The sequence below is a fragment of the Meles meles genome, chromosome 5 (assembly GCF_922984935.1).
Source record: "Meles meles chromosome 5, mMelMel3.1 paternal haplotype, whole genome shotgun sequence".
Lineage (NCBI taxonomy): Eukaryota > Metazoa > Chordata > Mammalia > Carnivora > Mustelidae > Meles > Meles meles.
Genome location: NC_060070.1, coordinates 93,571,694 through 93,588,190, shown reverse-complemented (window position 1 = coordinate 93,588,190; position 16,497 = coordinate 93,571,694). Strand labels below are relative to the sequence as shown.

Here is a 16,497-nt window from a genome sequence, read left to right as displayed (position 1 = left end):
GGTGTGTAATTATTTATAAATGGTATATCCTACTGTGGGGTTGACCCCTTTATCATTATGTAGGGCCCTTCTTTGTTTCAATTACAGTATTTGTTTTTAAAGTCAGTTTTGTCTGATAAAAGTATAGCTTGCTTTCGTTTCCATTTGTATGGGACATTTTTTCCCATACCTTCACTTTCAGTCTGTATGTCTTTATATCTGAAGTAAGTCTCTTGTCAGAAGCGTACAGATGGGTCTTGTTATTTTACCCATTCAGCCGTATTAGGGACCAATGTAAAATATTTTTATATGGAAATGTATGTATGTTATTTGGGGGGATGTGTCTCTGAATTGGCATTAGAACTTTCAAAGAGCAATACTTGTTTCTAGCTACACACATACTTAAAATGATATTTCATTTTTTAAAATTGATAATTATAGTACCTTAATGAATTATAATATGCAGTGTTTGAAAACACCATCAAATCAGTTTTTATGGAATCCTATCAGTATTATTTTTGTTCTGGTTTCTATAGTAAGTACTGCCATCAGATCTGGAATGTTTGAGCTGATCACAATAAAAACTTTTTATTATAGGTTAAAGAATGAAAGAATGGGATACATTTTCTTAAATACCTATATTACTTGTTTCTGCCTATATTTTTGGATACTAAAAGTCTGGGGTGTTTTTTTTTTTTTTAAACCTTAAACCTTAAGGGATTTTGTATTTCTGACTTAATATGTTGTCACTAAGTTTCTGCAGTAGAGATCTAACTTATGTGATGTGATGGGTCATAACAACTTATTAAGTTAATTATATCTCTTATTCTCAAGGATCACCATTTTGCTCTGATTAGAAATTTTAAGGACAAAACTAATGAATGAGTTTTGCTTTTTTGTGTGATAAAAGCTCATAAAATTTGCAAAAATCTTTCCTGAGACCTAAGATTAAGAACACTTATCTAAAGAGCTGTAGTTTATTAATAAACTAAATGAGAAACTAAAAAGATTACCTAATTTTCACTATTGTTAGATTGACTTATTTGAAATATAGTTAAATATACTCCTTTAAAAAATAAAATTAATTCTCAAAAAATTTAAAATTATTCTTTAAATAACTGAAGTTCATAGAATCTCAACTCTATTTTCTCATTCAAAGTATGTAATTTTTATGTTTAGCCAGATTTTTGCTTTTCAGTTTTGTTTTGTTACGTGAGAGATATTTTTTATTTTGTTATTTTATTTTCTATTTGTTCTAAGCCTTGATTGTTTTTCCCCACAAAGTTAGTATAAGAATGAGAATCTATAATGCCAGAACGAGAGTCTTGACTTCTCCTTTCATCAGAAGACTAATGGAATTGAAATAGACTGAGAGTTCAAATGACTATCTACAAACATTATTAGAAATATCTTGGGAAGAGCAATTACTAAGAAATATACAGATATATAGAGACTGGGAGTATGCAGTAAGAGTGAACTTACTTCTGTGTCATAGATTTCCTGTGAATTAATGCCACCCTCTTGGGCATAGTAGTCTCTCTATCAGGTTTCTTAGAAAAATAAATGAATATGAGGTAAATTTGGTGCCATAAATTAATACAGTAGGTATATTAATATTTTTTACTTTCATGGCCTGTGTTATTTCAGGCAGGGACACTGGAAGTCCTGAGATAATACCCTCTTCGTTTCTTCTGGAGTACATGACATAAATATTTTAAATTTGGTCTTACTATGCAATTTGTGATACAATAAAAATAATACATTCATAAAATTTGATGTAGATTATTTTTTCCTCTTAAGATGCCCAATTTTTCATTTATTCTTCTCCTATCCCCCTAACCCCCCATGTTGCATCTCCATGTCCTCATATCAGGGAGATCATATGATAGTTGCCTCTTTCTCCGATTGACTTATTTCACTAAGCATGATACCCTCTAGTTCCATCCACGTCGTCGCAAATGGCAAGATTTCGTTTCTTTGATGGCTGCATAGTATTCCATTGTGTATATATACCACATCTTCTTTATCCATTCATCTGTTGATGCACGTATTGCATGCAGCACTGGGTGTTGTGCAAAAACAATGAATACTGTTATGCTGAAAAAATAAATAAAAATTTAAGCCAGCATTACCCTGATCCCCAAACCAGGCAAAGACCCTACCAAAAAGGAGAATTTCAGACCAATATCGCTGATGAATATGGATACAAAGATTCTCAACAAGATCCTAGCAAACAGGATCCAGCAGCACATTAAAAAGATTATCCACCATGACCAGGTGGGATTCATCCCTGGGTTGCAAGGTTGGTTCAACATTCGCAAATCAATCATGTGATAGAACAAATCAATAAGAGAAGAGAGAAGAACCACATGGTCCTCTCAATTGATGCAGAAAAAGCATTTGACAAACTCCAACATCCATTCCTGATGAAAACGCTTCAAAGTATAGGGATAGAGGGAACATTCCTGAACTTCATAAAATCTATCTATGAAAGACCCACAGCAAATATCATCCTCAATTGGAAAAAGCTTGCTGCCTTCCCGTTGAGATCAGGAACACGACAAGGATGCCCACTCTCACCACTCTTGTTCAACACAGTATTAGAAGTTCTAGCAACGGCAATCAGACAACAAAGAGGAATTGGCAAGGAAGAAGTCAAACTCTCTCTCTTCGCAGATGACATGATTCTTTATATGGAAAACCCCAAAGACTCCACCCCCAAACTACTAGAACTCATACAGCAATTGAGTAACGTGGCAGGATACAAAGTCAATGTACAGAAATGAGTGGCTTTCTTATACACTAACAATGAAAATACAGAAAGGGAAATTAGAGAATCGATTCCATTTACTATAGCACCAAGAACCATAAGATACCTGGGAATAAACCTAACCAAAGAGGTAAAGGACCTGTACTCGAGGAACTACAGAACACTCATGAAAGAAATTGAAGAAGACACAAAAAGATGGAAGACTGTTCCATGCTCTTGGATTAGAAGAATAAACATTGTTAAAATGTCTATACTGCCTAGAGCAATCTATACTTTTAATGCCATTCCGATCAAAATTCCACCGATATTTTTCAAAGAGCTGGAGCAAATAATCCTAAAATTTGTATGGAATCAGAAGAGACCTCGAATTGCTAAGGAAATGTTGAAAAACAAAAACAAAACTGGCGGCATCACGTTACCCGATTTCAAGCCTTACTACAAAGCTGTGATCACCAAGACAGCGTGGTACTGGCATAAAAACAGACACATAGACCAGTGGAACAGAGTGGAGAGCCCAGATATGGACCCTCAACTCTATGGTGAAATAATCTTCGACAAAACAGGAAAAAATATTCAATGGAAAAAAGACAGTCTCTTCAATAAATGGTGCTGGGAAAACTGGACAGCTATATGTAGAAGAATGAAACTCGACCATTCTCTTACACCGTACACAAAGATAAACTCGAAATGGATAAAAGACCTCAACGTGAGACAGGAATCCATCAGAATCCTAGAGGAGAACATAGGCAGTAACCTCTTCGATATCAGCCACAGCAACTTCTTTCAAGATATGTCTCCAAAGGCCAAGGAAACAAAAGCAAAAATGAACTTTTGGGACTTCATCAAGATCAAAAGCTTCTGCACAGCAAAGGAAACAGTCAACAAAACAAAAAGGCAACCCACGGAATGGGAGAAGATATTTGCAAATGACAGTACAGACAAAAGGTTAATATCCAGGATCTATAAAGAACTTCTCAAACTCAACACACACAAAACAGATAATCATATCAAAAAATGGGCAGAAGATATGAACAGACACTTCTCCAACGAAGACCTACAAATGGCTATCAGACACATGAAAAAATGTTCATCATCACTAGCCATGAGGGAGATTCAAATTAAAACAACATTGAGATACCACCTGACACCAGTTAGAACGGCCAAAATTAGCAAGACAGGAAACAACGTGTGTTGGAGAGGATGTGGAGAAAGGGGAACCCTCTTACACTGTTGGTGGGAATGCAAGTTAGTGCAGCCACTTTGGAGAACAGTGTGGAGATTCCTCAAGAAATTAAGAATAGAGCTTCCCTATGACCCTGCAATTGCACTGCTGGATATTTACCCCAAAGATACAGATATAGTGAAAAGAAGGGCCATCTGTACCCCAATGTTTATTGCAGCAATGGCTACGGTCGCCAAACTGTGGAAAGAACCAAGATGCCCTTCAACGGATGAATGGATAAGGAAGATGTACATATACACAATGGAGTATTATGCCTCCATCAGAAAGGATGAATACCCAACTTTTGTAGCAACATGGACGGGACTGGAAGAAATTATGCTGAGCGAAATAAGTCAAGCAGAGAGAGTCAGGTATCATATGGTCTCACTTATTTGTGGAGCATAACAAATAACATGGAGGAGGACATGGGGAGATGGAGAGGAGAGGGAGTTGAGGGAAACTGGAAGGGGAGATGAACCATGAGAGACTATGGACTCTGAAAAACAACCAGAGGGTTTTGAAGGGGCGGCGGGGGGGGGGGGGTGGGAGGTTGAGGAACCAGGTGGTGGGTAATAGAGAGGGCACGTACTGCATGGAGCACTGGGTGTGATGCCAAAACAATGAACACTGTTATGCTTAAAAAATAAAAAAAATTTTAAAAGATGCCTAATTTTTAAAAAGATTTTTTTCATTTATTTATTTGACATAGAAAGAGAGCTTGAGCATGCACATGAGTAAGGTGAGGGGAGGGGTAGAGGGTGATGATGGGATTCAAGCAGATTCCCTGCTGAGCTGGGAGCCAGAGCCCCACTCGGTGCTCTATCTCTGGACCCTGAGATTATGACCTGAACCAAAACCAAGAGTCAGATGCTTAACCAATTGAACCACCCAGATGCCCCTTCCTAATTTTTAAATTTAATTCTATTGTTAGAAATTGTATAGTTTTTAGGGGTGTCTGGGTTGCTCAGTTGGTTAATCATCTGACTGTTGGTTTCGGCACAGGTCACGATCTCAGAGTCCTGGGATTGAGCCCTGAGTCTGGCTCTGCACTCAGCAGGGCATCTGCTTAGGATTCTCTTTTCCTCTCCCTCTGGCCCTCCCATTTGCTCGCTCTGTCTTTCTCTCTAAAATAAATAGACCTTTAAAAAAAATAAAATTTATAATTTTTATTTTTTAATTTAAATTCAATTAGCCTTGGGTCATAGACATTGGGGAAGGTATGTGATATGATGAGTTTTGTGAAGTGTAAACCTGGCGACTCACAGACCTGCACCCCTGGGGCTAATAATACATTATATGTTAATAAATAAATTCAATTAGCCAACGTATCATTTATTTTTTTTTTAAAGATTTTATTTATTTATTTGACAGAGAGAGATCACAAGTAGGCAGAGAGGCAGGCAGAGAGAGTGAGAGGGAAGCAGGCTCCCTGCCCAGCAGAGAGCCCGATGCGGGACTCGATCCCAGGACCCTGAGATCATGACCTGAGCCGAAGGCAGTGGCTTAAACCACTGAGCCACCCAGGCGCCCCGTATCATTTATTTTTGATGTAGTGTTCAGTGATTTATTAGTTGCGTATAACAGTCTTTATTTTTAAGAGCAGTTTTAGGCTTAATCAAAAGTGGAGCTGAAAGTACAGAGGGTTCTTCTGTACGGCTTCTACCACTACTGCTTCACCTTCCTTTTCAGTTATTTTATTTATTTATTTTTTAACGATTTTATTTATTTATTTGACAGACAGACAGAGAGATCATAAGTAGGCACAGAGGCAGGCAGAGAGAGAGAGAGAGAGAGGAGGAAGCAGGCTCCCCGCTGAGCAGAGAGCCTGATGCTGGGCTGATCCCAGGACCCTGGGATCATGACCTGAGCTGAAGGCAGAGGCTTTAACCCACTGTGCCACCCAGGCACTCCTTCCTTTTCAGTTATAATTGATGAGTTAGTATTGATAAATTATTTATTATTGACATTGTACATTGGGGGTTCACTGTTGGTCTTGTAAATTGTTTGGATTTGGATAAATGTGTAATGACACGTTTCTACCATTTTGGTATCCTACAGAGTAGTTTCACTGCCCTAAAAATCTTCTGTGCCTTCATACCTTCTCTCCCTGTGATCCCCTGGCAATCACTGTTTCCATAGTTTTATCTTTTTACTGTTTCCATAGTTTTATCTTTTCCAAAATGTCATATAGTTGGAATTCTCTAGTATGTGGTCTTTTCAGACTGACTTTGTTTTTTACTTAATAAGATGCATCAAAGTTTTTTCCATGTCTTTTTATGGCTTGATAGCTCATGTGGTTTTATTGTTGAATCATATTCCATTATCTGGTTAGACCAGTTTGTTTAATCACTTATTATTGAACCTTGTTGCTTTCAAGTTTTGGCAGTTAATGAATAAAGCTTCTGTAAACATTTGTGTGCAGCTTTTTGTGTATGTATAAGTATTCAGCTCACTGTTTTAAATAACAAGAAATGTGATTGCTAGATCATATGGTAGGAGTATGCTTACTTTTGTGAGAAAATGGTCAAATTGTTTTCCAGGGTGGCTGTATCATTTTGCATCTCCACCAGCATGATTGAGAATTCTCATTGCTCTATATCTGCACCAGCATTTGGCGTTGTCAGGTATACTGGATTTTGGCCATTCTAATGGGTGTATAGTGGTATCCTGTTCTTTTAATTTGTAGTTACTTGATGAAATACAATGTGGAGCATCTTCTCATATGCTTACTTGCCATCTGAATGTCTTCTTTGGTGAGATTTCTGTTCAGACTCTTTCACACAGTTTTTAATTGAGTTTATTTTCTTACTGTTGACTTTTGAGAGTTCTTTGTATATTTTATTTTATTTAGCAGTCCTTTATCAGGTATGTGTTTTGCAGAGATTTTCATCCAGTCTGTGACTTGTTTCTTAATTGTCTTAGAACATTCATTTAAAAAAAAGATATTCCCTCAAAAATAAAACCAAAACAAAAACCATACCTTCATAGACCATACAAATTTTTCAGATCTGTTTTCATTTTGACCTAAAGGAGCTACTCTTAATTTATTGAGAATGACCCAAGAGAGTCTTCCACTACCTAGTTAAGTAGTGGAGTATTATTTCACAAAGTTCAGCACAAAGAATTGTCCTGTTTCAGGATTTTAAATATGTAAAATCATTCATCAAAGTTTAATGTCAGGTTTGAAAGTACAGGGCTCTTGCTGTGTCTTGCCTTGCATTGAACCCATTGATTTCATTGGGTTAGAATGATTCATTGATTCAATGATTCATTGATTAGAATCACTCATCTATCATAGTTTGCACTTCTAATAGTATCTCTCAAACTATATTTCATGGAATCTAAATATTTTTTAAGATGTATACAGATTTTTATGCACTAATTTTAATTTCTCTGTCAGTCACAAGAGTTTGGAAATATTTCATACTTTTTTCCCCACCCCTTGGAGATTTGCAATGTATATTAAAGCTTTAAAAATACATTTTTATTGTAAAGAACCATATTACTTGTTTATTACAGTGGTCTCAGAAAACTTTGACGATGGAACCTTTTCTTTTAGGACACCTACTACAAGTTTTACAATGACATGGTGTAGAACAGTAGTGGAGAAAATGATGCCTTAAATCTGCATGCCCTGGGGAATTCCCTTCGCCAACTGCCACAGGGAAGATAAGAAGTCAAAATGTTTAATTTTCACTATGAGTATAAAAGGATTTTTCTGTGATAACTTTTTAAATGTGTTTCCAATTCTCTACTTATTAAAAGTGGCCAGTTGTGTTACATAGAGCTTGTGACATCAGGGACCAAGGTTATTACTTAATGGCTTTCCAATCAAAATAAAACTATTTTGCTTTTGTGTATAAAAAGAGTCTCAATCTTAAGGGTTTTGATTTGTCTTACAAATAAATTCTTCTGGAAGGAGTATTGTTTTCTTTGGTGGTGGGGACTTCCTCATTGAGTTTTATAAGATTTGACCAGTGAAAATGTCTTTGGGTGGTCTTTTGGCCTCGGGATTGATACAGAAATCTTGGTTACCTTTTCTGATAAATAGCCACTGTAGTTCTCTTATTCAAATCTGTGATTTCCTCTATGATCTGACCAAACGAGTAGGATTGGCGTATGAACTTTTCTGAGGCTTGCTTTTTTAAAAGGGAACCATGTTTCCTTGAAATCTTGGATTATGAGAACCGTAACATGTTTCATTAGTTGAACTGAAATGAATCTGAAATATATTCACAAAATTTTTTTTTTAATTTTAGAGACTGATATTTCAAAGATTTTGTTTCTGATTGAAGACCCTGAACCTTTAATGCCAAGTTATGATACATGAAATGGCAAGGAATAAAAGAAAAGTATCTTTCTTTGTCTTACAACAATTAAAATGTTTATGCTTTTGAAACTTTCAGATTAAATTTCTATCTAGTGTTCTTTGCATTCCCTTAATGTACTTACTCTCTTTCTTTGAATATTTGTTTTTGCTGTGTAGTTTTAGTATATATTAATTATTTGCTTCATTATTTTCAAATTATAAGAGATAGTTAAGGATGGTTTGTAACTGATTGGCTTTTTAAAATTGTTATTTCTTAAAATTAAAGGAGGAAATGGAGAAAACTATTTCACCCTCTTATAACAAAGAATGGGTATTACGGTGTAAGAGTTTTCAGTGATAGAGTAATGCGTAATTATCTGGAGGATTTTATTTTCCATCTCAATGTATTTAACATAGAAAATTTGCTTTTGCCTGCTATAAATTTACTTGTTTGGGAAATCAGACAAACAATCCCTGACATTTATTCTTTTGAAGTCCTCTCTAAGAAAGTGCCAATAATATTAGCCACCTTAAAAAGAGCTTCTATAAAGTGAACAATTTTGCATCCATATGACAGAATAAAAAGACTGCTCTGGAGTGAATTCAAAATACTTGTAACAATGAACAACACAGTTTAATGGTGCTAAGCACTAGTATCCTACAACAAAAAGGTGTCTGAACCAGAATGTAAGAAAGTTGGATTTTAGATGCTCAGATACATCCAGCATACTATCCCAAAGGACCTTTGTACTTGCTGATTCCTTCTCCTGGAATTTTCTTCCTATTCCACTCCTTCCAGTATTTGCCTCATTTTACTCAGGTCTCTCTTAATATTGCCCATTCTATGATTACTATTATCCTGGCCATCAGCTCATCGAAAATAGCACTCCCCTCTCTTTCTTCTCTTCTCTGCTCTGTTTTATTTTTCTTCACTGCCCTTATTGCTGCCTGTGATTATGTCATACATCTATTTGCTTTCCACTGCCTTTTTTTTTTTTAAATTTTTCTTTGTTAGAATGTAAGCAAGGAGTACAGAGCCACTGCTTTGTTCTTTGCTTTTTGCTAAGGCCCTAGACCATTGTCTAGCTCATAAATAGCTCTTGAATGATTGAATTGAGGAATTTTGATAGATCTTGGGCTGAAGTTTTCATATATCTAAAATATGTGATGTAGTTCCTTTGTTTGCTTCCATTTCATGTATGAAATCTTTTGTTTTTCTCAGCTTACTAATTTGAATATGTTAATATTGTGGTACTAAGCAGTATTTTATTTTATTGTAGTCATATTTGCATGTATTTTGTGCTAACACACTGTAAGCCACTCTAGTGTGTCCACGCATCTTTTTCTCTTCGGCTTCTAATACCCAACCTTTCATATTGTACACATTTTGTATCTTACGGATCTGATAAGGTAAATTAAATATTCTGGTTAATAAAGACTTATGTATTGAATATCAAACATTCGAAGAACTGCAGTGCAATAGTTTTTGCAGTACAGGACATTTTTTGTTAACCTTTAAACACACACTGTCATACACGATATTTTTTTTAAGAAAGCATTTTAGAAGGCTTGCTTTTCTTTATTGTTTTGATTTAGAATGTCAAAAGTATGTTCTAGGTGTTTACTTCATGGATAAAGCAAGAACTTTGGTGTCAGATATACCTGGCTTTAAATTTTGGTGTTTGTTCATTCTATGATTGTGGACAGGTTGCTTTTCTTTTCTTGACCCTTAGTTTCCTCCATTTATCAATTTATCTATAAATTGGGGAAAATACTTAAGCATCATCATTTTATTGACAGTTACTAAATATTTCCATGTATGAAGATATATTCTAAGTACTTTATATTAATCCATTTAATTTTCATAATCTTCTGAGGTATAGTGGTATTAAATTTCATAACACAAATGGGGAAATTGACACATTAGGAGGTAAGTGCTTTGTGCAAGGTCACAGAGCTAATAAATGATCGAACCAGTTGGGTAATAAGATCATTTAACATTTTCATCACAGGCTTTTTATATTGATACAAAGAAGACATTTTTCAACTACCGAGTTTCATGGTTGGCACTTAATAGTATCTTAAAACATGTTAATGCCCTTTCTTCTCTTTCTCTTGTAGGTTTTTATATATGTATATATATACATATATATATCCCCCCCCCACCCCAGTTTAGAACTTACCCTTTCCTTTTTGTTAGGAAATCATATGATGATGTAGCTTTCCTATTACCCAGTGCAAATTATCTAAAAATAGATATGTTCAGTTATACTGCTATTTACAAAATATTTCTATAAGTACTATATAGGTGAGTCTGAAAATTATGGCAGTAGAGAATGGATTTTATGTAGATGTTTCATTTTCCTACTTTTTATCAGGGTGAAAAAGCTTGATGTAGCTGATAACACAGAAAACTTAAACAGTAGATCTGGGAATTTTTTTTCTAGGTTTTCATAATTGGTTGGTAACTTTGAAGTCTTAACTTCTGAAGTTTTATTGGTTGGTTTTTATTGCATATTAAATAAATGGGTAGATGTACATAATTTCTGACATGATCTTATCCTGCTTCTTTTATTTTTATGTTTCATATCAAGTTACCTTTTCATTTATTATATGTAGGAGGCTTGCCAAAGGAAATCCATTAAATCAACTTCTTTATAAAAATATGTTAAGTATTCTTTCTATTCTTTTCTTTTGAAGTGTATTTAATTGACAATAATAGTATGGTCTTACAGAGGCTTTTTTTCCTCTTTGTTCATATTTGAATTGCTATTGTTTATAAGTAAAAGCTATATGTCATATTAAAGAAAACACTTGCCCTGACATTAGAATCCTGAGATTTTCCAAAAGTCTTGTGCTCCCAACAGCTGAGAGATGAGTGCCAGGTCATGCTAATGAAACCTCTCCCATTGTTCTACTGGGTCCTTTCTTAGATCAAGGCTTCTCTGTTATGATTGAGAAGATAGGGAACTTTGCAGTGAGTAAATGTCTTATATTTTTGCCTAGATACATGTGTGAAGTTTTGTCTATATTATATGGCCTAGCTTTTTAGGCTCATTCTATTTTATAACTTTGTAATTCCCTATTTCTGAGACTGCTGTTACTACAGATTTAAATCTTTCATTTGAAAAAGAAAAATTGGGGCAGTGGCTGCAAAAATGGCAACACTGAAGGATTCTGAAATACCTCCCTCTCACAGACTCATTGAATATACAGCTATGCACAGAGCAATTACCTTTCTGAAAGAAATCCAGAAACTAGCTGCATAATTCTTGTACTTTAGATGAATGAAGAAATACCCGTGCTGAAATGGCACTCATCTAAAGGATGACTGTGATCATCCCAAGGGAACAAGGTAGGCGGCAGACACCTCCCTTGCCCTCTCCCTCTAGGCTGCTCTAAGTCACTGGCATCTCTCTGGAAGGATCTTATAGACACACTTGACACTCAAGCTTTTGCCCATGATGCCAGAGGGCTGTGCCTCCAGATTACCTGGATCTGATATCCAGTGGGGCATGCATTCAGGGGCCCTACAGGACTGTAGCAACAAATAAATTTTTTTTTTTTTAAGATTTTATTTATTTGAGAGAGAAACAGAGAGCACAAGCTGGAGGGAGGGGCAGAGGGAGAAGCAGACTCCCTGCTGAGTGGGGAGCCTGACATAAGGCTGGGTCAATCCCAGGACCCTGAATTCATGACTTGGGCTAAAGGCAGCCGGTTAACTGACTGAGGCACTAGGTGCTGGAAGAAAAAACTGGCAATCAAGAATAATCTACCCAGCCAAGTTATCCTTCACAATTGAAGGAGAAGTGGAGTTTTTCAGACTAGCAAAAGCTGAAGGAGTGCATCATTACTAAACTGACCTTACAAGAAATGTTAAAGTGCGGTCTTCAGTCTGGAATGAAAGAATGCTAATTAGTAACAGGAAAACATATGAAACTATAAAAGTACTAGTAAAGGTACATATATAATTTAATTCAGAATATTTTAATGTTGTAATGGTGGTAATAAAGTACTCTATCCCTAGCATGAAGGTTAAGACAGTATAAAAAATAACCATAATGACAATATTTTGTTACTGGATACACCAAGTAAATTGTGACCTCAAAAATACAAATTATGATGGGGAGAATATAAAAATGTAGAGATTTTGTATGCATTTGAAATTAAATAGTTATGAGCTTAAAATAATACACTTAGAACTATGTTTTATGTAAAACTTATGATAACTACAAGCAAAAACCTATAGTAAGTTTGGAAAAGATAGAGAAATATATTTATGCATATCACAAAAGTCATAAAATTACAAAGAAAAAGAGGAAGTCAGGAGCAAAAGAATTATAAAACAGAAAACAGGAAAATGACATGAGTAAACCCAAATCAGTAAGTACTTTAAATGTAAATGGACTAAAATCTTCAATCAAAAGCCACAGAGTGGCTGAATACATTAAGAAAACAAGGCCCAACTGTATGTTACCTATAACAGACACACATCAAATGTCAGGATGCATGTAGACTTAAAGTGAAAGGATGCAAAAAGATATTGCATGCAAATGGAAATGAAAAGAGATCTGTGTAGTTACATTAGTAAAATATTTACAGAACCAAAGATTATAACAAAAGACAAAGAAGTTCATTATATAATGATAAAAGGATCAATTTATGGAAAAGGTATAACATTTTTATATATTTATGCAACTAACATAAGATCACCTAAATATATGAGGCAAATATTTAAAGATCTGAACAGAGAAATAAACGATACAAGTTTAGGGGACTTTAATACGCCACTTCAACAATTGAACATCCAGATCTGTAAGGAAACTCTGTATATAAAATATATATTAGACCAGATGAAATTAAACACTTATAAAGCACATTCCACTCAACAGCTGAATATACATTCTTCTCATGTTCTCAATGTTCTCAATGGAACATTCTCCTGGATCATGTGTTTGGCCACAAAAAATTAAAAAATATGTGAACACTATCATTCTTGTCATGAATGAGTTGGTCAAAAAAGAAATCAAAAGAGAAATGAGAATGCATCTTGAGACAAAGGAAGATGGAATACAACATACCACAATTTGTGGGATGCTGCAAAAGCAGTTCTAGTAGGAAGGTAATGTTTGGCAATGATATATTTGATGGTGGATTAATATCCAAAATATATAAAGAACCTAAGAACAAAAAATTCAATTAAAAATAGGCAGAGGAGTTGAATAGACATCTTTTCATAGAAGACATCTATGGCTAATATGTACATAAAAAGGTGCTTAGGGGCGCCTGGGTGGCTCAGTGGATTGGGCCGCTGCCTTCGGCTCAGGTCATGATCTCAGGGTCCTGGGATCAAGCCCCGCATCGGGCTCTCTGCTCCGCAGGGAGCCTGCTTCCTCCTCTCTCTCTGCCTGCCTCTCTGCCTGCTTGTGATCTCTCTCTGTGTCAAATAAATAAATAAAATCTTCAAAAAAAAAAAAAAAAGGTGCTTAGCATCAAAATCACAATGAAGTATCCCCTTAAGCCTGTTAAAATTGTTTTCATCGAAAAGACAAAATGTGACAAGTGTTGGCAAGGAGGTAGAGAAGTGGGAACCCTAGAATACTGTTGATGGGAATGTGAATGGTGTAACCACATTGAAAAACTTTAGAAGCTCCTTAAAAAATTAAAAATAGAGCCACCATATAATCAACCATTTTCCCTTCTGGACATATATCCAAAGGAAATGAAAACGAGATCTTTAAGAGATCATTTGCACTTTCATGTTCATTACATCATTCACAGTAGCCAAGACACTATAAAGACCTTGGTGTCTGTCAATAGATGAATGGATGAAAGTGTGTTACATATACATTTGTGTATATATTACATTTATATACATATATAAAAATACATATAATATTTTTGCTACAATGGAGTATTAAATAACCACGAGAAAGATGTTTATCCTGTCGTTTTTGACAAAATGGATTGACCTTGAGGGTATTATGCTACATGAAATTAGTTAGATAAAGATAGATACCATATATCACTTATATGTGGAATCTAAAATAGCTAAAGTAATTGAAACAGACAGAAATGGTGGTTTTCAGGGACTGGGGAGTAGAGGGAGATGGGGAGGTATTTGGAACAGTCTTAAGTTTTAAGATAAATAAGTTCTGGCAATGTAATATATAGCATAGTGATTATAGTTAATAATACTGTATTATATATTTGGAAGTGCCCATGACAGTAAATGATAAGTGTTCTTACCACAATAAAAAAAGTGATAATTGTGTGAAATGGAGGTTTTAGTTAATACAACGGTAGTACAATTATGCAGTATATAAATGTATAAAATCACATGTTATACAACTTAAACTTACACAACATTTTATGTCAGTTATTTTTCAATAAAGGTGGGGATAAAAATCTTTCATATGAAAACAGTTTTAAAAAACCCAAATAACCCAAAATAACAATCTTCAAGCCTGGGCTTAAGTGTGGACTTAAGCAGTTTGTTTAAAAGAACAAGAGAAAATACCTTAGGGAGTTTAATATAACTTAGTCACTACAAATATATTCTGGGAAGTACTTCAAGATCACATGTTCTACTGTTTTAAAGATATACCCTTGTGAGTATTTGTTTCATACAAAATTTTTTTCAGTTGGACTCTGGGAGCCAAGAGGCTTGGGTTATGATTTTTAATTTTTTAATTTTTTTGTTTTATTTTAATTTGAAGTATATTTGACATATAATATTATATTAGTTTCAGGTATATAATGTAGTGATTTAAAAATTATGTAAATTATAAAATGCTTACCACAATAAGTATAGTTACCATCTGTCATCATACAAAGCAATTATAGTATTATTGACTATATTCCCTATGTTATAATTTCTACCTCCATGATACTTGTTTTGCAGCTGGAAATTTGTACCTCAGAATCCCCTTCACCTGTTTTGTCCAATCCTCTCCTCTCTGGCAACCACCTGTTTGCTGTCTGTATTTTTGAGTCTTTTTTTCGTTTGTTTTGTTTTGTTGATTCCATGTATAAGTAAAATCATATGGTATTTATCTTTCTCTGACTTATTTCACTTAGCCTAGTACCCTGAGGTCTATACATGTTGTTGCGAATAGCAACATACCCTTTTTTATTGCTGAATAATATTTCATTGTGTATATGTAACACATCTTTAAAATTTTTTTATTATTGAATTACAGTTGATATATATTAGTTTCAGGTGTAGAGCTTACTGATTTGACTATTCTATACATTACACAGTGCTTATATCACAGTAAGTTTAGTCACCATCTGTCATCTTACAACATTATTAAAATGTTATTGACTATATCCCCTAGGGTATGCTTTTCATCTCAGTGAGTTATTTATTTTATAACTGGAAGCTTGTATCTCTTAATCCCCTTTGTATACTTTGCTTGCCCCCACCACCACCCCCTCTTTGGTAACCACCAGATTGTTCTCTGTGTTTAAAAGATTGTTTTCTTTTTATATTCCACATATAAGTGAAAACATGTGGTATTTGTCTTTCTTTGACTTATTTCACTTAGCATAATGCCCTCTAGGTCCATCCATTTTATTGCAGATGGCAAAGTCTTTTTCTTTTCTATACCTGAGTAATATTTTAGGGGGGTAAGTACCCAATAGTGGAATTACTGGATCATATGATATTTCTGTGTTTAATTTTTCAAGGAACCTCCATACTATTTTCCACCATAGTAGCACCAATTACCTTCCCACCAGCAGATCACAAGGGTTTCATTTGGTCCACATTCTTGACAACACTAGATATTTCGTCTTTTTTATTTTAGACATTCTGACTGGTATGAGGTGTTATTACCTTATTGTGGGTTTGGTTTGCATTTTCCTGATGACTAGTGATGTTAAGTGTCTTTTCATTTGTTAGCCATCTGTATGCCTTCTTTGTAAAATGTCTATTCAGGTTTTCTTATTTTTGATCAGATTATTTATTGCTGTTGAGTTACATGAGTTCTTTATATATTTTTGAAATTAACCCTTTATTAAACATATCACTTGGAACTATCTCCCATTCAGTATGTTGCCCTTTCATTTTGTTGATGTTTTTCTTCTGTGTGCAAAGCTTTTTAGTTTGATATGGTTCCAGTTGTTTATTTCTGCTTTTGTTGTTCTTGCCCAAGCAGACAGATCAGAAAAATATTGCTAAGACTGATATCCAAGAGTTTACTGCACATGTTT

The 16,497-nt window shown here is 34.7% G+C and overlaps 1 protein-coding gene across 3 annotated transcripts in view; it reads left to right on the top strand.

Annotated features, from left to right (window-relative positions):
* The window catches only part of SUPT3H (SPT3 homolog, SAGA and STAGA complex component), a 568,866-nt gene that overhangs the window by 162,771 nt on the left and 389,598 nt on the right, over positions 1 to 16,497 (top strand). The window lies entirely within an intron of this gene.